This window comes from Lynx canadensis, chromosome B4 (genome assembly GCF_007474595.2).
Source record: "Lynx canadensis isolate LIC74 chromosome B4, mLynCan4.pri.v2, whole genome shotgun sequence".
In the NCBI taxonomy this organism is placed as follows: Eukaryota; Metazoa; Chordata; class Mammalia; order Carnivora; family Felidae; genus Lynx; species Lynx canadensis.
In genome coordinates, this window is record NC_044309.1 from 55,242,889 (window position 1) to 55,266,456 (window position 23,568).

The 23,568-nt window shown below is 37.1% G+C and overlaps 1 protein-coding gene and 1 long non-coding RNA gene across 2 annotated transcripts in view; both read right to left on the reverse strand.

The window, feature by feature from the left end:
• Positions 1 to 23,568, reverse strand: part of ST8SIA1 (ST8 alpha-N-acetyl-neuraminide alpha-2,8-sialyltransferase 1) — a 154,573-nt gene that overhangs the window by 115,384 nt on the left and 15,621 nt on the right. The gene's annotated exons all lie outside the window — the stretch shown is intronic.
• On the reverse strand, positions 3,237 to 11,567 carry LOC116738197. Its single transcript, XR_004343869.1, has 3 exons — positions 11,515 to 11,567; positions 10,303 to 10,375; positions 3,237 to 4,271 (listed from the first exon to the last, which is right to left on the reverse strand). It is a non-coding gene; the product is annotated as an uncharacterized LOC116738197 (long non-coding RNA).

Genomic DNA, 23,568 nt, shown 5'->3' on the forward strand with positions numbered 1-23,568 from the left:
TTGGGACGCAGCGAAGGCAGTCCTGAGAGGAAAATACATTGCAATCCAGGCCTATCTCAAGAAACAAGAAAAATCCCAAATACAAAATCTAACAGCACACCTAAAGGAAATAGAAGCAGAACAGCAAAGGCAGCCTAAACCCAGCAGAAGAAGAGAAGTAATAAAGATCAGAGCAGAAATAAACAATATAGAATCTAAAAAAACTGTAGAGCAGATCAACGAAACCAAGAGTTGGTTTTTTGAAAAAATAAACAAAATTGACAAACCGCTAGCCAGGCTTCTCAAAAAGAAAAGGGAGATGACCCAAATAGATAAAATCATGAATGAAAATGGAATTATTACAACCAATCCCTCAGAGATACAAACAATTATCAGGGAATACTATGAAAAATTATATGCCAACAAATTGGACAACCTGGAAGAAATGGACAAATTCCTGAACACCCACACTCTTCCAAAACTCAATCAGGAGGAAATAGAAAGCTTGAACAGACCCATAACCAGCGAAGAAATTGAATCGGTTATCAAAAATCTCCCAACAAATAAGAGTCCAGGACCAGATGGCTTCCCAGGGGAGTTCTACCAGACGTTTAAAGCAGAGATAATACCTATCCTTCTCAAGCTATTCCAAGAAATAGAAAGGGAAGGAAAACTTCCAGACTCCTTCTATGAAGCCAGTATTACTTTGATTCCTAAACCAGACAGAGACCCAGTAAAAAAAGAGAACTACAGGCCAATATCCCTGATGAATATGGATGCAAAAATTCTCAATAAGATACTAGCAAATCGAATTCAACAGCATATAAAAAGAATTATTCACCATGATCAAGTGGGATTCATTCCTGGGATGCAGGGCTGGTTCAACATTCGCAAATCAATCAACGTGATACATCACATTAACAAAAAAAAAGAGAAGAACCATATGATCCTGTCAATTGATGCAGAAAAGGCCTTTGACAAAATCCAGCACCCTTTCTTAATAAAAACCCTTGAGAAAGTCGGGATAGAAGGAACATACTTAAAGATCATAAAAGCCATTTATGAAAAGCCCACAGCTAACATCATCCTCAACGGGGAAAAACTGAGAGCTTTTTCCCTGAGATCAGGAACACGACAGGGATGCCCACTCTCACCGCTGTTGTTTAACATAGTGCTGGAAGTTCTAGCATCAGCAATCAGACAACAAAAGGAAATCAAAGGCATCAAAATTGGCAAAGATGAAGTCAAGCTTTCGCTTTTTGCAGATGACATGATATTATACATGGAAAATCCGATAGACTCCACCAAAAGTCTGCTAGAACTGATACATGAATTCAGCAAAGTTGCAGGATACAAAATCAATGTACAGAAATCAGTTGCATTCTTATACACTAACAATGAAGCCACAGAAAGACAAATAAAGAAACTGATCCCATTCACAATTGCACCAAGAAGCATAAAATACCTAGGAATAAATCTAACCAAAGATGTAAAGGATCTGTATGCTGAAAACTATAGAAAGCTTATGAAGGTAATTGAAGAAGATTTAAAGAAATGGAAAGACATTCCCTGCTCATGGATTGGAAAAATAAATATTGTCAAAATGTCAATACTACCCAAAGCTATCTACACATTCAATGCAATCCCAATCAAAATTGCACCAGCATTCTTCTCGAAACTAGAACAAGCAATCCTAAAATTCATATGGAACCACAAAAGGCCCCGAATAGCCAAAGGAATTTTGAAGAAGAAGACCAAAGCAGGAGGCATCACAATCCCAGACTTTAGCCTCTACTACAAAGCTGTCATCATCAAGACAGCATGGTATTGGCACAAAAACAGACACACAGACCAATGGAATAGAATAGAAACCCCAGAACTAGACCCACAAACGTATGGCCAACTCATCTTTGACAAAGCAGGAAAGAACATCCAATGGAAAAAAGACAGCCTCTTTAACAAATGGTGCTGGGAGAACTGGACAGCAACATGCAGAAGGTTGAAACTAGACCACTTTCTCACACCATTTACAAAAATAAACTCAAAATGGATAAAGGACCTAAATGTGAGACAGGAAACCATCAGAACCTTAGAGGAGAAAGCAGGAAAAGACCTCTCTGACCTCAGCCGTAGCAATCTCTTACTCGACACATCCCCAAAGGCAAGGGAATTAAAAGCAAAAGTGAATTACTGGGACCTTATGAAGATAAAAAGCTTCTGCACAGCAAAGGAAACAACCAACAAAACTAAAAGGCAACCAACGGAATGGGAAAAGATATTTGCAAATGACATATCGGACAAAGGGCTAGTATCCAAAATCTATAAAGAGCTCACCAAACTCCACACCCGAAAAACAAATAACCCAGTGAAGAAATGGGCAGAAAACATGAATAGACACTTCTCTAAAGAAGACATCCAGATGGCCAACAGGCACATGAAAAGATGTTCAGCGTCGCTCCTTATCAGGGAAATACAAATCAAAACCACACTCAGGTATCACCTCACGCCAGTCAGAGTGGCCAAAATGAACAAATCAGGAGACTATAGATGCTGGAGAGGATGTGGAGAAACGGGAACCCTCTTGCACTGTTGGTGGGAATGCAAATTGGTGCAGCCGCTCTGGAAAGCAGTGTGGAGGTTCCTCAGAAAATTAAAAATAGACCTACCCTATGACCCAGCAATAGCACTGCTAGGAATTTATCCAAGGGATACAGGAGTACTGATGCATAGGGGCACTTGTACCCCAATGTTCATAGCAGCACTCTCAACAATAGCCAAATTATGGAAAGAGCCTAAATGTCCATCAACTGATGAATGGATAAAGAAATTGTGGTATATATACACAATGGACTACTACGTGGCAATGAGAAAAAATGAAATATGGCCTTTTGTAGCAACGTGGATGGAACTGGAGAGTGTAATGCTAAGTGAAATAAGCCATACAGAGAAAGACAGATACCATATGGTTTCACTCTTATGTGGATCCTGAGAAACTTAACAGGAACCCATGGGGGAGGGGAAGGAAAAAAAAAAAAAAGAGAGGTTAGAGTGGGAGAGAGCCAAAGCATAAGAGACTGTTAAAAACTGAGAACAAACTGAGGGTTGATGGGGGGGTGGGAGGGAGGGGAGGGTGGGTGATGGGTATTGAGGAGGGCACCTTTTGGGATGAGCACTGGGTGTTGTATGGAAACCAATTTGTCAATAAATTTCATATATATAAAAAAATAAAAAAAAAATAATAATCACCACATTTTTAATATAAAAAAGTTCTTTTTTGTCTTCAAAAAGTTTTATTTCATAGCTTTTTAATCTTTGTAAATGCAATGTATTTTTTTGTGGGAGTCAAAGCTAGAACATTTGTTATGTGTTATTTGCTTCCTGCAATCATCTTTTGGTGTATGTTTTTTCTATTGGTTCATTTTGCTCTCTTTCATGTTAGAGGCTTTCTAGAAATATATACAGATCCATAGCTGCCTGGTTACATTTAAGAATGAGGTATATTCAACTGAATGAAAGTTCTTTATACTTGGGTAGTGATTACCAACTGCTAGGCCTCATCAGAGTGTGATCCGGCTGCGACCTAGACACTTCATGGGAGGAACCCCAAATGTCAGTATCCAGCTTTTTCTGTTTCCCTAGAGAGGAACTTGCCAATTTCTTGCTTAGGTATAAGCTGAGGTGATAACATTCTGGGAGCTAAGTGAAAAGGTACAGCTGAGATCTCACTCTTCGTAACACAACCTTTCTCTTAATTCCCTTGTTTTCATCCAATGTCCCAAGTCCAGAGTCTCTGTTTCATCCCCAGTCTTCTCACAGATGGGCAAGGGCAACTTCTTGTGTTTGGGGTTAAAAGGAGATCTGGAACACTTCCAACCAATCCTCCCATTTTTAGTGTCATCAGCACTCACCTGTAATTGCTGAGTCTTTCGGGAATTCTGCAACATGAACTGGCTTCCTTCTTGCTGGCTTCCCCAGCTGCAGGCACTCAAGTTTTAGATTTCAGCACTCTCCTGGTCAGATATCACTGAGACATCTGCTTTTCATCTCCTAAAATTTTGTTGATGTCTTTTCTCTGCTATTGTCTTCTCTTCCACTCTCTTCATTTTTACAAGCTTATTCTTATTTATAGTCCTCTCTTACAATTTTATTAGTTTTTCAAGAGGGGTCAGGAAATCAGAAGCCAGGCAGTATTATCCTTTTTTTTTTCAAATTTAACTTCTTTAACTGATTGTTTGATGTTTTCTGATTTTAAAACATACGTGTACTACCAAGAGTCATTTTGATGATGGTTGCTTTAAAGAATGGAAATGGAGAATTAGGGTATGTGGGGACTTTTATTTTCATCTTATTTTTTCATCTTATGTATTTCTATAACTTTTTAGTGCTGTGAACTTATTTTACTTTATCATTTTAAATCTGATATTTAAGAGCTATTAAAAATAAAAAGTAATAGATACTTGGTATAGAAAATCTGAAAAATATTAAAAAGCATAAAGATGAAATTAAAACTTAACAAAAAATAAAACCACATAGAGAAAAATGTAATTAATGTGATTTTTCTCCTTGTGATCTTGATGTTATATTCTCATGATTTCTTCAAAATTTATATACATTAAAATTATCCCTCCTTTCCACCACCTTTGAGTCTCCTTTTTCTTCTTTTACTGAGGTATAATTACATACAATATTATATTAGTTTCAGTTGTATAACAGAGTAATTCGACATTCATATACACTGTGAAATGATCAACATAGTAAGTCTAGTTACCATCTGTCAGCATACAAAGTTAATACGAGATTACTGACCATATTCCCCATGCTGTACATTATAGCCCCATGGCTTATTATTTTGTATCTGTAAATTTGGACTTCTTTTTCTTTAATTTTTTTTAACATTTATTTATTATTGAGAGACAGAGACAGAACATGAGCATGGGAAGGGCAGAGAGAGGAGAAGACACAGAATCCGCAGGAGGCTCCAGGCTCTGAGCTGTTAGCACAGAGCCCAACGTGGGGCTCAAACTCACAAACCATGACATCATGACCTGAGCTGAAGTCGGACACTTAACCAACTGAGCCACCCAGGCATCCCTGTAAATTCAGACCTCTTGATCCCCTTCACCCATTTTGCCCTCCCACCTCCAACCACCCTACATTTTAGCAACCACCAATCTGTTCTCTGCATCTACAAGTCTGGGTTTTGTTTTGTTTTGTTTGTTTGTTTTGGTTCTTTATTTCTACATATAAGTGAAATCATGCAGTATTTATTTTTCTCTGACATGTCACTTAGCATATACCCTCAAGGTCTATCCATGTTGTCACAAATGGAAAGATATCATTTTTTTTTATGTCTGAGTTTTATTCTGTCATAAATATATACCATATCTTCTTTATCCACTCATCCATCAATGGACACAGGTTATTTCCATATCTTGGCTGTTGTGAAAATGCTGCAATGAACAAAGGAGTGCATATACCTTTTTGAATTAGTGTTTTCATTTCTTCTGATAGACACCCAGTAGGGAAACTGCTAGATCATAGTATAGTTCTACTTTTAACTTTCTGAGGAACCTCCAGACTGTTTTCCACAGTGGCTGTACCAATTTACATTCCATTAACAGTGCATGAAGGTTCTCTTTTCTCTACATCTTCACCAACACTTGTTATTTCTTGTCTTGTTGACAATAGCCGTTCTGACAAGTGTAAGGTGATATCTCATTACTGTTTGATTAGCATTTCCCTGATGATTAGTGATGTTGAACATCTTTTCAAGGGCCTGTTAGCCATCTGTGTGTATTCTTTGGAAAAATGTATATTCAGGTTCTCTGCCCTTTTTTTCAGCAGTTTTTTCTTTACTGAGTTGTATGCATTCTTAATATATTTTGGATATTAACCACTTGTTGGATATGTGATTTGCAAATATCTTCTCCTATTCAGTAGACTGCTTTTTCATTTTCTTGATGGTTTCCTTCACTGTGCAGAAGCTTTTTAGTTTGATGTAGTTCTATTTGCTTATTTTTGCTTTCGTTTCCCTTGCCTTTGGAGTCAGATCCAAAAAGCACTACTAAGACTGATGTCAAGGAGCTCACTGCCTATGGTTTTTGGGTAAGAATTTTATGGTTTCAGGTCTTATATTCAAATTTTTAATCCATTTCAAGTTAATTTTTGTGTGTGGTGCAAGACAGTAGTCCAGTTTCATTCTTTTGCATGTAGCTGTTCAGTTTTTCCAGCACCATTTATTGGAGAGATTGTCCTTTCCCCATTGTATAATTCTTGCCTCCTTTGTCTTAAATTACTTGAACAAAAATGTGTGGTTTATTTCTGAGTTCTCTATTCTGTTCCATTGATTTATGTGTCTCTTTTTATGCTAATATCAGAGCTGTGTAATATAGTTTGAAATCAGGGAGCATGATACTTTTGGTTTTGTTCTTCTTTCTCAAGATTGTTTTGGCTGTTCAGAGTCTTTAGTGGTTCCATGTAAATTTCAGAATTCTTTGTTCTACTTCTGTGAAAAAAAAATGCCACTGTAATGTTGATAGGGATTGCACTGAATCTGTAGCTTGCTTTGAATAATATGGACATTTTAATAATAGTAACTCTTACAATGCATTAGCATGAAATATATTTTCATTTAGATGTGTCTTCTACTTCCTTCATCACTGTCTTATAGTTTTCAATACACAGTTCTTTCACCTCCTTGGTTAAATTTTATTCTTAGGTATTTTATTCTTTTTTAAGTGATTGTAAATGGATTTGTTTCCTTAATTTCTCTTTCTGATAGTTCATTATTTGTGTACACAAATACAACAGACTTTCATATAGTAATCTTTTATCCTGACTTTCATTTATTAGCTCTAACAGTTTTTCATGAAGTCTTTAGGGTTTTCTGTATATAGTATCATGTCATCTGCAAATAGTGACAGTTTTACTTCCTCTCAAAATTAGATGCTGTTTTCTTTTCCTTTTTTTTTTTTTTTTTTTTTTTTGGTTGACTTTTCCTTTTCTTGCCTAATTGCTGCAGCTAGGACTTCCAATACTATGTTGAATATAAGTGGCAAACATGGGCATCCTTGTCTGTTTCTGATCTTAGAAAATCTTTTGGCTTTTCACCATTGAGTATGATGCTAGTTGTGGGTGTGTTAACATTTCTTGTAAGGTTGGTTTATGAACCAAAGCAGTTATGAACGACTTTAGCTTTTACCTGTCTGAAAAACTATTTCTCCTTCAATTCTGAATAATAATACAGCTGGGTAGAGTATTCTTGGTTAGAAGGGTTTTTTTTTCCTTTCAGCACTTTGAATATGTCATGACACTCCCTTCTAGCCTGCAAAATGTCTGCTAAATAATGTGCTGATAGCCTTATGGAGTTCCCCTTATAAGTAACAACTTATTTTTCTCTTGCTGTTTTTAAGATTCTCTATCTTTAATGTCTGACACATTAATTATAATGTGTCTTGATATGGATCTCTTTGAGTTCATCTTATTTGGAATTCTCTGGTATTCCTGGGCCTACACATCTGTTTCCTTTCTTAGATTAGAGATGTTTTCATCCATTGTTTCTTCAGATAAGTTTTCTCCTTTTTCTCTTTCTTCTCCTTCAGGGACCCCTATAATGTGAATGTTATTCCACTTGATATTATCCCAGAGGTCCCTTAAGTTAGCTTCATTTTTTAAATTCTTTTTCTTTTTGCTGCTCCCTCTGGATAAGTTCCATTGCTTTGTCTTCTAGCTAACTTATCCATTCTTCTTGTCCAGTCTGCAATTGAACCCTTTGAGTGTATTTTTTTAGTTTAGTTACTTTATTCTTATGCTCTGTGACTTCTGCTTGATACTTTCTTATATTTTCTATGTGTGTTGAAATTTTGACCGTGTGTATCCATTCTCTTGAGGTTGGTGAGCATCTTTATCACTATTACTTTGAATTATCTACTTATCTCCACATCATTAAGGTATTTTTCTGAAGTTTTGATCTTATTCTTTCATTGGGAACACACTTCTCTTTTTCCTCATTTTACTCGATTCTCTGTGTTTTCTTCTATGTATTAAGTAAAACAGCTACCTCTCTCATTCTTGAAGTGGACCTGTGTAGGTGATGAACTTTCTCATTCAACCTTGCCCTAGCTCCTACTTGTCTCTCAAACCTTTGTGATTGTCTAAACCACCTGACATTCTTGATATATCCCCATTTTAACGGTGTTCCAAGACCTGTCTTACTGGTCTTTTTATTTTCGTTATGGAGAAAACAGTTCATCTCTTTTCAGATCTTTTTCAGAGAGAAATGATCCATATATATCTGTAGATTTGGTGTGTCCATGAGAGGAGGCAAGTTCATACACTGCCATCTTTGGACATGGAAAAGCCAGAATGAAAAGAAAGATCCTTTTGCATCATCAATTATCTTGGGCAGGGTTTCCCAGAAGCAGAAAGGCAGTTTAAATGAATTACTAGAAGCAGTGCCTCAGGAGGAGATGGAGTCTTCCAAGTCTCCTTCTTAACTGAATCCTTAACTTCTGTTCATAAAAATACTTATATTTATCCTAAGTTAAAGGAAAATCCCCTCAAATATGATACATCTTTAAATATGCTACATTTTCTCTGAGAATTCTTACAAACCAAACACATCAAAACACTACTGCCTGTATTTCTTCATCAACATTTTCATTTTCCTATCTCCCATCCTGAAATTGCCCTTTCCAAGGACTTCAAATACATCCAAATGACCAAATCAAATCAAATGGCCTTTCCTCACTTCTTATTCATCCTGAACACTCTGGCGTTTGACATTGTTGATCAAATCCTTCCTTCCTACAAACTTTTCCTCCCTGGATATCTATGGCAGTGTATCAACATGCCCAGCCACCTCCTCTCCATTTGCCTTTTCTCTCTTTCCTAACAAAACAGCCCTTCTTCCCCTTGCCTAAATGTGGTTATGTGCCAAGGCTCAAACTTTAGTTCCCAACATTTTTTATTCTAATAATAATGAAAGATTGAGTCACAGCCACATTCCTTATACTCAACCCAAGAGAACTAACATCTCCAGAGAAATACAAAAGAGAATAGATGTATGATGGACCATCAGGAGATAGCTAAATTTGGGGTTGGAGAATAGGGTTGGGTCAATGGAGAAAGAACAACACAGAGGAAAAAGAAAAAATTAAGAAAAATACTTAGTTCGTATAATACACAAGACACTATCCCAGGACCTTTCATATATATGCTATCCCATTTAGTTCTCAAAACAGTCCCATGAGTCAGGTATTTTATTTCTCTTTACAGGAGTTAAGCAGCAGCACAAAACCGTATAGCTATGATCCAGGTCACCTGATGAGTAAGGCAGCATGGTATAACAGAAAGACCAGAGACTTTAGGGTCACACAGCTTTAACTCTGCCACTTAATGCTGTGTGGCTTAGGCCAAACCTCTTAACCTTTTGGTTTTCAGCTTTCTCATTTATAAAATGGGGACAAAATAAGTTGAAAGTATTGTAAATAAAGTGTATAAAGTACCTCGTACATAGAAGTGTTCATAAGTAGTTGTGGTTATTATTATTATTATTATTATAAACATGAGTTATTTTCATTTAAAAAAGGGAATGTTAGGGAAGGCAAAGGAACAGTGAGCCTCAAGAAGAGAAGCTAATATTTCTTCCAAGGTACAGATCCAAGCCCAGACTGAAGCTTAGGCTTCTAAGATTGGCTGCACAACCTTAGAGAAGAGATCTCAGCCCTTCCCTGTCTACAGGAGGCATCTCTGTGAGAAAGGCAAAAAAGTAGTTCCCCTGTGACTGAGCAAGCGTCAGTGAAATAATGTAAATCACAGTTATCTTGTGAGCTGGAAAATGCTCAACCTGGTAACTTATATTGCTTAGAGATCACATGCCCTCAAATGAGAGTGCTCGTATCACTACTGAATCTTACGATAAGCTATTGCTATCTTTTCTGGGTAAGTTGTTTTGACAAAACTTTTTAAAAGGCAAAAAAAAAGCTGTTTTGAAACAATTTTTTTAAATAACAATAATAAAGGGGTGTCCGGCTGGCTCAGTCCGTAGAGCATGTGACTCTTGATCTCAGGTTGGTGAGTTCAAGCCCCATGTTGGGTGTACAGATTATGGAGAAGGAGAAGGATAAAAACAACAACAATGACAAGGCAAAGCATCTAAACCTCTGTAGATTTAGAAAAATCAGACTACAAAAAATGCTGAATATTCTCCATATATACTTTATAGCATGACACAACATTCCTTTGCCATAATAATAAATTTAAATGTGATCATCAACATCACGAAGCAGAAGTGAACAGATGAAAAGAAAAACACAAACTGACCAGAAGAGCTGAGAGAAGCATTAATGCCCATGAAGATATTTCAGACAGCAGCTGCAGACTGTTCCCAGACACTCTGATAATGGAGAACATAATTAGTTTTCCTTGACAAAGAAAAATAAAAGAACTGGTGAGGTCAAAACCCATAAATTAATTCAATTCAGTGAGTGTTTGTGTTTGTTTGAAGAAATCCTCTACACTTAAAACTGCAGGCCACAGGAGATGTACAAGACACAAACAAATGGCATGAAGGGTACACAGGTGTTATTCATTCATTCCCTCATTCATTAATTCATCTGTTAAGTACTTATTACACACTGAATGTGTACAAAAGACCATGTGCTAAACTTTAGGAATGGGGTTGAATAAGATGCAGTCTCTGCCTTCGAGAATCTCATGTCTTATGGCAAAAGAGCAGTAAATAAACCCAGCACAGTTTCTCAGAGCATGGAAGAAGATGCAGAGAATGCCACTACGAAGAGATAACTGGAGGGGTGGGTGGGGTGGAGTGGGAGAGAACAGGTGGAGGGAGATGGGAAAAGATTTTCTAAGGTCAACATGTAAACTGAGAATTGAAGGCCTAAGAGGATTTAGTCAGACAGGCCAAAGGCTAGTGGCGTGGGAAAAGTAGAGAATTCCTGACAGAGAAAACAGCCTGTATGTACAAAGGCACAAAGTTCCCAAACACCACAGGCCAGTGCCAGTCCCGAACAATTTTTTCAGTAGTCTCTGGCAAAAAGGGGAAAACATAAGCAGTCAGTGAGGCTTGTATATTTTATTTTTAATTAGCAGCCCTTTCATTTCCCTGGGATCGTGTGCTTTCTATATTTTGAGGTTAACACGTAAAGTCTTTAATGAAACTGTGGTATTTTATAATTTCCTTAATTGCCAAATATCAAATTATCAGAACTGTCCATTTATTAATTCATTTGGTGATTTTCTAGCCCATTAAAATCCTAAATGTGGGAAATCCCGAACACAATTAACAGAGCCACAAGTACTTGGCATGATTAGAAATGCAGAATACATGTGGAAAATAAATACGCCATAGTTTGCACAAGAGATTAAATTTAGAAAGTAGGCAAGGAACAGATTATGAAGGGCTTTAATATGGCTAGTTAAGAAGGTTAGACTTTATCCCATAGGCAAAATGGCAGAGAGTGACATTCAAAAGAGTGAGGAGTTAGCAAGTGTGATGCTGGGCAAGTCACTTACCCTCTTTCTCTGGTGCTTGTTTGTAAAATGCTGATGCAGGTAACCACCTGACACCTACTTTTAAGTCCTTAAATAAAAATCAAGATCAGTTGAGGAAATACTCCATAAATTACAATGTACACTCTAAAGGTAATGGGTGAATGTTAATAAGATCCTCCTTTTCCTCTAAATAAATATAACCAACCAGTTTAAAATCCCCCATCCTGCTCTATTTTCCTGATTGCTTCTGGCCAGGATACTGGACCAACAGGTCCTACTGACAGGACATGAAGGGATGAAGACAGTCAGACACTTCTTGAGTTATAATCGATGAATGGCACGGCTCTCAGATTTGATGTTTATTTGTGACAAAAGACTGACTACCAACAATCTACTACATTCATTTTTAAGAGCTATTAAAACTTAGTATTCAAGAACCAGAATCACCACATTTTTAGAGTTTACCAAGGATGTCATTCAACATTCTACAAAGAAGCCTGGCCGCAGTGCAACACTTGGCTGTGTAACAATGCTTCCTTTGTGCCTGACACATGCAGTTTTGAAATTCCCACAATTGTTAGGAAGGACATGTTTTATCAGTACATCATCAGTGTTGTGGGGAATTGGCTGTAATTTTCAATGGCTACTGCTCTTGTTTGTAAATATAAATTACCTTAGTCATTGTGGAATTAACCAAAAGGCAGACTATGTTTGTATCTGGTGTAAGGGCATCATGGAAATGGGAGGAAAAAAAGCAAATTAAAAAACAAAATTTTTTGATATTTGAATTTCCTTTTTTAAGTTTATTTATTTATTTATTTTGAGAGACAGAGACAGAGAGACAGAGACAGAACACGGGAGCGGCAGAGAGACAGAGAGTGAGAGAGAGAAAATGCCAAGCAGACTCCGCACTGTCAGCACAGAACCTGATGTGGGAGTCAAACTCACAAACGGTGACATGACCTGAGCCAAAACAGTCAGAAGCTTAACCGACTGAGCCACCCAGGCACCCCTGATACTTGAATTTCTCAAAAGCGCTGTAGTCAATATGGGCAAATTCAAAAAACTTTGCTAAACCGAGCATCCAATATTCTTTGCACTGCTTAGGTTCTCTAAGAGTTTTACTCACAACTTTTAATTGATTTAGCAAACAGCTTTAGTTTCCTGTGCATCACTGGACGAATCATTTGGCATGCAGAGATGAGTATTTACATTGACAATTTTTTATGCTATAAATTTCAAACAACTATTATATTTGAGACCTAGCTGCATTAATTACAGTTAAAATATGAGTCATACATAAATGTGCTGGTAGAGTAATAGCCCGTGGTTAGTAAGCTTTGGAAGCACGCTACCCTGATTTTGAATTCTGGTCCTATCTCTTAATACATAAGAGACCTTGGGTAGGTTCCCATAAACTCTTTAAGCTTCAGTTTTCTCAACTGGAAATAAGAGTGAGATAGTATCTGTCTCATAGGTTAGCAGAGAAAATTAAATAAAACCATGTATACAAGTCCCTTTGTATAGAACCTGTCACATTGCTCAAAGTTAGCCATTATTATTATTATTATTATTATTATTATTATTATTATTTTATTGGAATTCATTTTCCAACATAAAGTAACACTAGGTGATACAGAAGGACAAGAAAACTCAGTGCATTAAAGCCATCAAGTAAACATGCTTGAGGTTGTCCACAAAGAAAATAGGCAAAGCACAGAACACATGCTGGGGGAGTTATTTCTACACAGAAAGCATCAGGATAGAAATGGGATAATATCCAAGGAAGCTGAAAATAAGAAGAGAATTCCAGCCTGTGCCAAAGGGTTTGAGTAACCACTTGTCCATAAATGTCATCCTATTTCAGTGAACTTAGACAACTAAGCCAAATAAATACCCTTAACGTTCAACAACAAAATAGAATCACTGGAATATACACAAAATTATACCAGTTTTGTACCAAAATTAATTAATTTATGCATAAGCTCAATTTGACCATTTTCATGGTAAGTATACTTTGAGCTCTCACACAGGTGCTTTTATATCTAGAATATGTTAGGATGTCCACGGAGCCAAAGGCATGTGGTGCCAGTGGGAAGGTGTCCTGGGCCATATGGGCTGATCAGTTGGCAAGCAGATAACCTGGCATAAGCAGATATGCTCTGTGTACATCTTAGTATTTGCTTAGAATGCAAATTTAGAGATTTTCATTTTTTTAAATGTTTTTCTATTGAAAATAAATTCTGGTTGTATTTGCTCCATGTGCCTATGTGTCTGTGTTTGAGTTCATTGCAGGGCACTTTGTGGTCTTCACAGCACTGAGTTAGTTTATCTGAGGAAGAATAAAGGAAGAGAATATGTATGTTAGGGAGTATGCCTCTGCCATCTAACCAGACGCCTACTAGCTCAATCCCACCAGGTGCACAAACATCCACTGCAAAACGGGCCAGAACAGAGGAACTGACAAAGTAGCCTAGCCTTACACCCTGCCTTTCCCTCCTCCATGCTCATTCCTACTAGCATTCATTATAGATCTTCAGTCATCAAAGAACCCTCAAATAGGGTTATCCCATTTATCAAAGAGAAAGAAGGAAGCCAGCCAGTATGTCTTCTGACCGGCTTTTAACCTCTTCCACAGTTTATGCCATCATGGTGATAGCTTTGGCTATTCACTCACTGGACCATCTTACCGGAGGGATCACTTGAAGATAACTCAACACATAAGAGACAAAAGTGCTATGGGAACACATCAAGAATCCCATCTAGCAACTGGAAAAAAAACCTTTAAGGATAAAAAATAAAATGGTAACTTTCTCAACTGGCAGGAAAAAAAAAATTCAGCCCAGATTCTATGACTCAGGACGAGAATACATAGATAATGTCAAATTTGCCCGTCAGTCCAGTTTTGAATAGTAGCACTTGAGGCTCAAACCGTATTTATTATGTATCTTCCTTCTTTACCATTAACTCTACTAACTCATTTTTAATCTGGAGGGTTTTCTGTTGAGTCTCTTAGATCTGCCGGGTGTATGCGAGTCCCATTGTCTGTGCTTAGATGGGACTCTTGGCATGACTGTGTCCCAACCCCCTTTTCTGCCTCTGCCAATCTGCCCCACACCACTATCAGATCTGTGCCCCTAATCACAGTTACTTCCATGCAAAAGAACTTCCAGTAGTTCGCGAACTATCACTGAACCTCATCCTAACTGCTCAATCTTTTCTTTCGTTCTCACACTGGCATAAATCTGCTGAAGCCAGCCATTCTGTGCCAACATACAAACAAAACCATTTCTCATGCTCTCTTTCCCAGGCTCAGAATGTGCCATCATTGTTTCTTAGCTGATTCAAACCCCACCCATCCCTCAGGAACAAGCAGAGAGCTCTTCTCTACTCCCAAGTACCATTACTCATCTGACCCACTGGCTAAAAGCACCTGAAGGTCAGAGACAATGCCTTACCCTTTCTTTGTATCCTCTTCTCAAAGCTATCAACACAGTAGGAACTTAACAATGCTTTCTTGAATAAAAAAGGATGTGCTAAGCAGAGTTGTAAATTCTATCACTTGCAAGTAAGAGGTTTCTATTTTTGTCATTTTTCTTACTTTTTGTACATCCCCATCCCAACCACTCAAGAAAGACCTATGCCCCACTAACAAGACTTAGTTTAGAATAGCCAATCTTTCTCTGAAGAAAGATTCAAGCAGAGAAAATATAACAAAATTAACACATACCAGTTTCTTAAACCTATCACCATTTCCTCTCTTGTGAAGAGAACTTTTCCTTTAACTTTTGCTTTCTTTTTTTCCCCACAAGAATCTAAACTATTTTTCTTCCCTTCCTCCTGTGCTCCTTCCTAAAATAATGACATTTCCAGAAACTATTTCATTTGACTTAAGCCTCTCACAGTGAGCTGTGTTTCCTGTCAAACTGAGGACCTTACAGGAGTGAAGGACAAGAGAATATGCAGCAAGAGTTCTTGAAGCAATGAGAGAAATTAAGAAGTCTGAACAATGTGGAAAACATGAAAGCAGTTAGGGCAAACAAACAAACCAATTCAAGAAGACCCTCACCTCCACAAAAAAAAATTCTCTCACAGACAGGCAGTTATATGATGGAATCCATTGTTCTTAAAGTCAGACATCCATCATACCTTGTTTCCAATCGCCAAAATGGTATATCTGAATGCTTATTATATCAATTGCAGATTTCTACCACAACTACTAAAATAGGATGGGATTTCTACCACAACTACTAAAACTCTGGGATGAGATTTGGTGACTAGATTTAGAGGATCCATAAATAATAAGCAAGGAGAGAAAGGAAGAGAGGGAGGGAATAAGGAAGGAAGGAGAAAGAGAAGGAAGAATAAAAGGAGGGAGTGGGAAGGAAAAGGGGAAGAAAGAAAAAGAAAGAAAGAAAGAAAGAAAGAAAGAAAGAAAGAAAGAAAGAAAGGTAGGGAGGAGAAAAGGAAGGAAGGAAGGAAGGAAGGAAGGAAGGAAGGAAGGAAGAGAAAGAAAGAAGGGAAAAGGTAGGGAGGAGAAAAGGAAGGAAGGGAAAAGGGAAGGAAGGAAGGAAGGAAGGAAGGAAGGAAGGAAGGAAGGAAGGAAGGAAAAAAAGAAAATAGATGAGTATGAGCCCTGAAGTTAGTGACTCCTAAGTTTGCATACTGGCTCAGTCACTCTCTACCTTTCCAAGCTCCACTTTTCTTCATGTCAGTAACTTGCCCAAGACACAGAACCAGAAACTGAAGAGAAGATTCAACAGAAGAGAGACAGAGAAGAGGAAGGCAAAAGAAACCCAGTATTGAATTCATTGAGGAAACACTGAAATCATGCCCATTAAAGACTACAAGACGCAAGAAGTAAATACTAGAAAACAGAACAGATTATTGTTATGTGTAAGATACATAAATATGAAAGTGCATATTTGGAAAACCCAAGAGAATAAACTGGAAAAAAACACACTAAGAAACTTAAATAAGATGAGTTGCTATGAACAAAAATTAGTAATATTCCTATATATAAACAATAATCACAAAAATAATTCTGAAAACAAGATGCTTCTTGGTACAAAAATAGAAGCATCAAAAACAAAACATCTAGGAGTAATTGCAATAAGAAATGTGCAGAATACTATGTGATGGAACTAGAGGGTATTATGCTAAGTGAAATCAGCCAGAGAAAGACAAATATCATATGAAGAAAGACTTCACTCATATGTGGAATTTAAGATATAAAACAGATGATAAGGGAAGGGAAGCAAAAATAATATAAAAATAGGAAGGGTGACAAAACATAAGAGACTCTTAAGTACAGAGAACAAACTGAAGATTCCTGAAGGGGCTATGGGTAGGGGGATGGGTTAAATGGGTAAGGGGCATTAAGGAAGACACTTGTTGGGATGAACACTGGGTATTATACATAGGGGATGAATCACTGGAATCTACTCCTGAAATCATTACGGACTATACGCTAACTAACTTGGATGTAAATAAATAAACAAATAAGTAAATAAAAGAAATGTGCAGAATCTAAAAGAAAAAACTATATACTCTGTTTAGGGAAATAAAATAAGGATTGAACATATAAGTAAATATATCTTGTTCTTGGATAGAAAGTTTTAATTTTGTAATAATGTATCAATTAATGAAATTCAAATAAAAATATCAACAGAAATCATTTTAACTTGAAGAGCAATCTCAATTGTTCCTAGGAGAAAAATATGAAAGAAGTACAAAGAAAACTCTGGCAAAAAAAAAAGATTTATGAGATGTTAAAATATACCATAAAGCTACAGTAATTGATACAGTATGGCTGTAGAACAAAACTAATCAGATAAAGCTATGGAAGAAAAGTGGGATTTCCAAAACAGACCCATACAGATAGGATTATCTAGAATGGATAAACTTGACATTTCAAATCGGTGGAAGGAGGTAAGATTTTTGTTTTTGTTGTTGGGTAATGAGGCTAGAACATATAGGGAAAATACTTGATCTCTACTTCATTATACTAAAATAAATCAAAGGTAGGTCAGAAATTTTAACACACACACAAAAAAGCTAAATCATAAAAATACTAGATGAAAATACCTTGGGCTACAGGAATCATGACATAAAGGTTCAAAAGCCACAAAAGAAAAAAAAACTGATGAAGTTGATTACCTGATTATTTTTTAAATTTCCACAGGAAAAAATTTTAAACATAAACATAAGTAAGCCAAAAGACAAACTGGGAAAAATATGTGCAACAGATATGGCAAAGAGCTACAGTGTTTTAACAAAGACACATTGGGTTGAAACCCAAAAAGGATGAGATGAGCAAGTCAAGAAGAAAATAGGCAAAAGACCTAGAGGTACCCTTCATAGGAGAGGAAACTGTCAGGAATAATAATAAAAAAGTAAAATGAATCTCAGTCTCACAAATTAGAATTATAATTTTTCACCTATACATTAACAAAACATTTTAAGGTTAATTATACTCAGTACTGGAAAGGCCAGTAGGCTCTTAGTCACAAAACAGATGACTTCAAATAAAAGACAATTCATAAATATCAATTTAAAATTAAATGTGTTGCTTCATGACCCTGAAGTTTTCCCTTTAAGAAGCTATCCTTTAGAGATAATTGCAGAAGCAGAAAAACATACTTCCAGGATGTTTGTTAAGTCATTTTTCATTTAAAGAAAAGGAAAAAAAATATATGATGGTCAACCCTAAACTGGAATTTCATATTTTCTCCACATTTTTTAAATGAAATAATTTTACTTTGTACCACACATACTAAAGGAGGTATCCATTGACCCATATGTTGTGGGTAGGAAAAAGAGAATATTGTCACAAATGATTTTTACGTGATTTATTACTTAATAAATGTTAGTTATCTATTACTATCTAATAAATTACTCCAAAATTCAGCAGCTTCAAGCAACACTTACTTTTTAAAACAGTTTCTAAGGATCAGGAGTGTCTTAGCTAGGTGGTTCTGGCTCAGGGTCTGTCATAAACTTGTAGTCAGGCTGTTGATTGGGGGCTAGAGTCAACTAAAGCTGAACGATCCACTTCTCAGTTCATTGATGTGGTTGGTTATGGCCTTGGTTCCTTGTTGGCTATTGACCAAATACCTCAGTTCCTTACCACATGTTCCTTACCAGTGCCTTGCCTCAGTTCCATATATTGCCTGAGTGTCCTCACAACATGGCAGCAGGCCAGAACAAATGACCCAACAGAGAAAGAGAGCACCCAAAATGGAAGCCACCATCTTTATAATCTAATCTCAGAAGTGACATACCATCACTTCCACAGTATTCTATTCTATTCTAGAAGTCACTAAACCTAGCTTACACTCAAAGGGAAGAGGACGACACGTGAATACCAGGAGGTGGGGATTGTTAGGAGTCATATTAGAAGCTATCACTCTATGTAATACATACATGGAGTGTAACCAGATGTTTCTATAGATAAAGATATAAAAACTCATATGCAGGAGGGGAATTATATGCCCTGGTTTGTTTGAAATAGTCCTAGCTTATGCCTATTGTCCTGGAATAATGACAGTATCAAAACATTAACACTGTTTACCTATAAGGAATGGGATTGAGAAGACTTTTATGCTTGCTTAATATATACTTATATAAAGTTTCAATGTTGACAATAAAAATGCATTACCTTATAAAGAATTTTAAAAAAACAGAAATTAGACCTCTAGATTATCTTTCATAATAACTCAAAATATTGTCACATAAATTCCATTTCAGTGACAGTGACTGAGTTCAAAAGAAAAGTCTCTGGGGATTTCAGCAATGGAGAGAAAAGAAAGAATACTTCCTTTTTTAGGTGACACAGATAAGTCTCCACACAGTGGCTATTCCACTCCTGTTTCTCACAGTTGAATAGGTTTTAGTCCCCCCAACGATGGCATAGTTGATATGTTTCTTGGCATCCATCTCACAGATATAAATGGGAGATAACCAAGTAGGCTATGACAGCTAGACAGGAGAGCCAAAAAAGAAAAAAGAAAAAAAAAATTCTACAACTAAGCCACTGGGATGAATCAGAGATGCCAGGCAGAGAGAAGAAGAAAGAAACACCTTGCCCATGACTTGAGCCCACTGCTTTATTTGCAGGATCCTTGAGGAGTAGAAAAAACAGTCTTGGATATTAACAATAGTCAAACAAAGCATTAATTCACCTTCATAAACTGAAATTTTCCTATTTGGGATTCTTTCCTTTGTATTAAGACACTGCAATATAAGGAGGCATCAGGCTTTAACCTGAAGCCCTGCATGTCAATGTTGGTGTGACTGCAAAGGGACAGTCTGGTGTAGTAAGGAGCCCTGGAGCCTTACTTAAAGCCCATGAGCCCAAGAGCCAGAAAGACCATTTCCTAACTGCATAATCTTTAGTGACGTCCTTGAGTTCTTTTTGTTTCCATTTCTCCATCAATAAAATAGGACTACTTCAGTCTTTTCAACAAATGGTGCTAGAACAACTGGACATCCACATGCAAAAAAAAAAAAAATTAATCTAGACACAGATCTTACACCCTTCACAAGAATTAACTCAAAATGGATCATAGACCTAAATGTAAAATACAGAAACTATAAAACTCCTAAAAGACAACACAGGAGAAAACCTAAATGACCTCAGGTATGGCAATGACATTTTAGATGCAACAGCAAAGGCACAATCTATGAAAGAACTAAGTGCTAAACTGGACTCCATTAAAATGTATAACTTCTGCTCTATGAAAGACAATGTTAAGAGGATGAGAGGACAAGCCACAGACTGGGAGAAAATATCTGCAAAGACACAGAAGATAAAGGATTGTTATTCAAAATATACAAAGAGCACTTAAAATTCAACAATAAGAAAACAAACAATCCAGTTTAAAAATGGGCCCTCCCCCCAAAAAACCCCACCAAAATCATATATACAAAGAACAGAAGTGAGGGGTATGCAAAATGAGTGGACATGTTCAAAAGGTACAAACCTGCAGTCATAAAATAAATAAGTCTGGGGATGTGACATACAACACCATGACTGTAGTTCCTAATACTGCATTGTATGTTGAAAAGTTGCTAAGAGAGTAAATCTTAAAGGTTTCATTACAAGTAAAAAAAAAAAAAAATTTTTGTAACTGTGTGGTGACGGATATTAACTGGACTTAACCTTAGCGATCATTTTGCAAAATATACAAATATCAAATCATTATGTTGTACACCTGAAAATAATATAACATTGTATGTCAACTATATCTCATTTTCTTTAAATGGGCTAAAGGCCTTAACAGACACCTCACCAGAGGGCAAATAAGCATGTGAAAAGATGCTCCACATCATATGTCATCGGGGAAATGCAAATTAAAACAATAAGATACAACTACACATCTATTAGAATGGCCAGAATCCAGAACACTGACAACACTAAATGCTGGCAAGGAGCAACAGGAACTGTCATTCATTGCTGGTGGGAATGCAAAATGGTATGCTACTCTGGAAGACAGTTTGGCAATTGCTTACAAAATTAAACATACTGTTATCATACAATCCACAGTCATGCTCTATGGTATTTACCTAAAGGAGTTGAAAACATGTCCATAAAAAACATGCACACGCAGGTTCATAGTAACTTTTTTTAAGTTTATTTATTTATTTTGAGAGAGAAAGAGGGAGAGAGGAAGTGAGCAGGGGAGGAGGAGAGAAGGAGAGAGAGAGAGAATCCCAAGCGGGCTCTGCACTGACACAGCCCAGATACAGGGTCAAACTCACAAACTATGAGACCATGAACTGAGCCAAAACCAAGAGTCGGGCACTTAATGGACTGAGCCACCCAGGTGCCCCCATAGTAGCTTTTTTTTAATCATAAATATCAGTGATTGCCTAACAGATACCATATATCAGAAACAGATCACAGAAAATATCACAGACAAGTGGAAGACTTTACCATCAATAGAATGTGAATTGCTTTTCCTTCCTTTTCTAAACCTCTTCCTTCACCTTCACCCTTTCCTTCTTCTCCCCCATTACTTATTTCCTTCCTCCTTCCTTTCCATACCTAATCTACTTCAATGATTCTTCTGAACCATCCATTGGAGGCACACATACAAAAGACTTGTCAGAAACTCTTGAGGCCTAGGGGTAGACATTCCTACTCTTTCTGTAAGGAATTCAGTTGGGCCAAGTATCACACCATTGACACAAAGATTATTACCATCTATTTTCCCTCCTCCAAGGAACCAACCTCAACTGTTTATTCAGCTATATATTCACTCAGACATGTATCCAGCTATTTAACATTTATTGAGTCAGTGTGCCAATGCTGTAAGTCTGTGGGGCCAAACCATTTGTGGTTGTTTTTGTAATTCATAACTTCCAAAACTTGGAAGCAACCAACACACCCTTCAGTAGTTGAATGGATAAAGAAACTGTGGTACATACAAACAATGGATTATTATTCATCACTAAAAAGAAGTGAGTTATCAAACCATGAGAAAACATGGAGGAAATATAAATGCTAAGAGAAAAAAAGCCAATCTAAGAGAAAAAAGCCAATCTGAAAAGGCTATATACTATATGATGTTCTGGAAAAGGCAAAACCATGGCAACAGTAAAAAGATCAGTAGTTGCCAGAGTTGAGAGAGAAAGGAGGAATAAAAAGGTGGGGCACAGTGGATTTTTAGGGCAATGCAACCACTTTGTATGTTACTGTAATTATGGATACATGTCATTACACATTTGTTCAAACCCTCAGAATGAACAACACAAAGAAAGAGTGAACACTAAGATGAACTATAGACTTTGGGTGATTACAATGTGTCAATGTAGGTTCATCAAATGTATCAAAGGTAGCATTCTGGAGGAGGTGTTGATAATGGGGGTGGCCACGCATGCGTGGGACTAGGAGTATACAAGAAATCCCCATATCTTCTTCTTAATTTTTCTGTGAACCTAAAACTCCTCTAGAAAAATTAAGTCTTTAAAAAAAAGAAAAAAAAAAAGACCCAACTTGCTCTTGAAGGCATATAAGGAGGAGGAAAGGAAACATGAGCCAAGAAATGAGGGTGGCCTCTAGAAGCTGAGGCCAGCCTTCAATTAGCAGCTGGCCAGAAGACGGCCACCTCTGTCATACAATCCCAAGGAAGTGAATTCTGCCAATAAACTGGATGAGGAAGGAAATGGATCCTCTTCTAGAGCCTCCAGAAAGGAATGAAGCTTGCTTATACTTTGATTTTAACCCTCTGAGACTTATGGCAAACTTCAATCCTACAGAAATATAAGATAATAAATTTGTGTGGTTTTGGGGGGAAAGGATTATCTTACAGGGCTACTATCATGATGTTAACATACATAAAGTACTTAAAAGAGGGTCTGACACATAGAAAGCACTCATTAAATGCTAGCTGTCAGCACCACCTACAATCTAAATGGCCTTAAGGAAATAATTACTCACAGACTGATTCTTTGTAAAATCAGGATAATAATATCTCCCTCATAGAGTATTTGTGAAGCTAAACGATAAGACTGTAAAATGCTTAAAATAGTGCCTGGCATATGGCAGATACAAAACAAATAACAACTATACCATTAAAAATATCATCATTATTGCCTAAAAAAATGGACCTGATTTTAAAATCCAGAGTTAGATGGACTGATATATTGTACATGAAAGCATCTAGCATTGTACTTGCACGTCATTGGTGCTTGACAAATGTTCATTAAATATGAACTTAAGTTTCCATAGTTCATCTCTATTCTAAAGCCCAGAGAATTGTTTTAGACTGCTTAAAAGTTACAAATCTTGAAATCTGATACACTAGGAGCAATCTTCTGGCTTCCTTATTGGTTCTTTCATTTTGTAACAGAATGTTCAGTGGGATTGTATGCTGCAATCATAGTTGAAGTCCAAAACTTGAGACACAGCTGCTAAGAACCCCGCCTTGCGTTCAGAGGGCCACTGGAAACGTGGTTGTGGTTGGCCCCCTAGCAGAGTTTGGGCGGGGGGGGGGGGGGGGGATTTGAATCCAGCCCCACCACCACAACCACACCCCAACCCTGGTCAACAGAGAGAGAAACTGGGAGTGA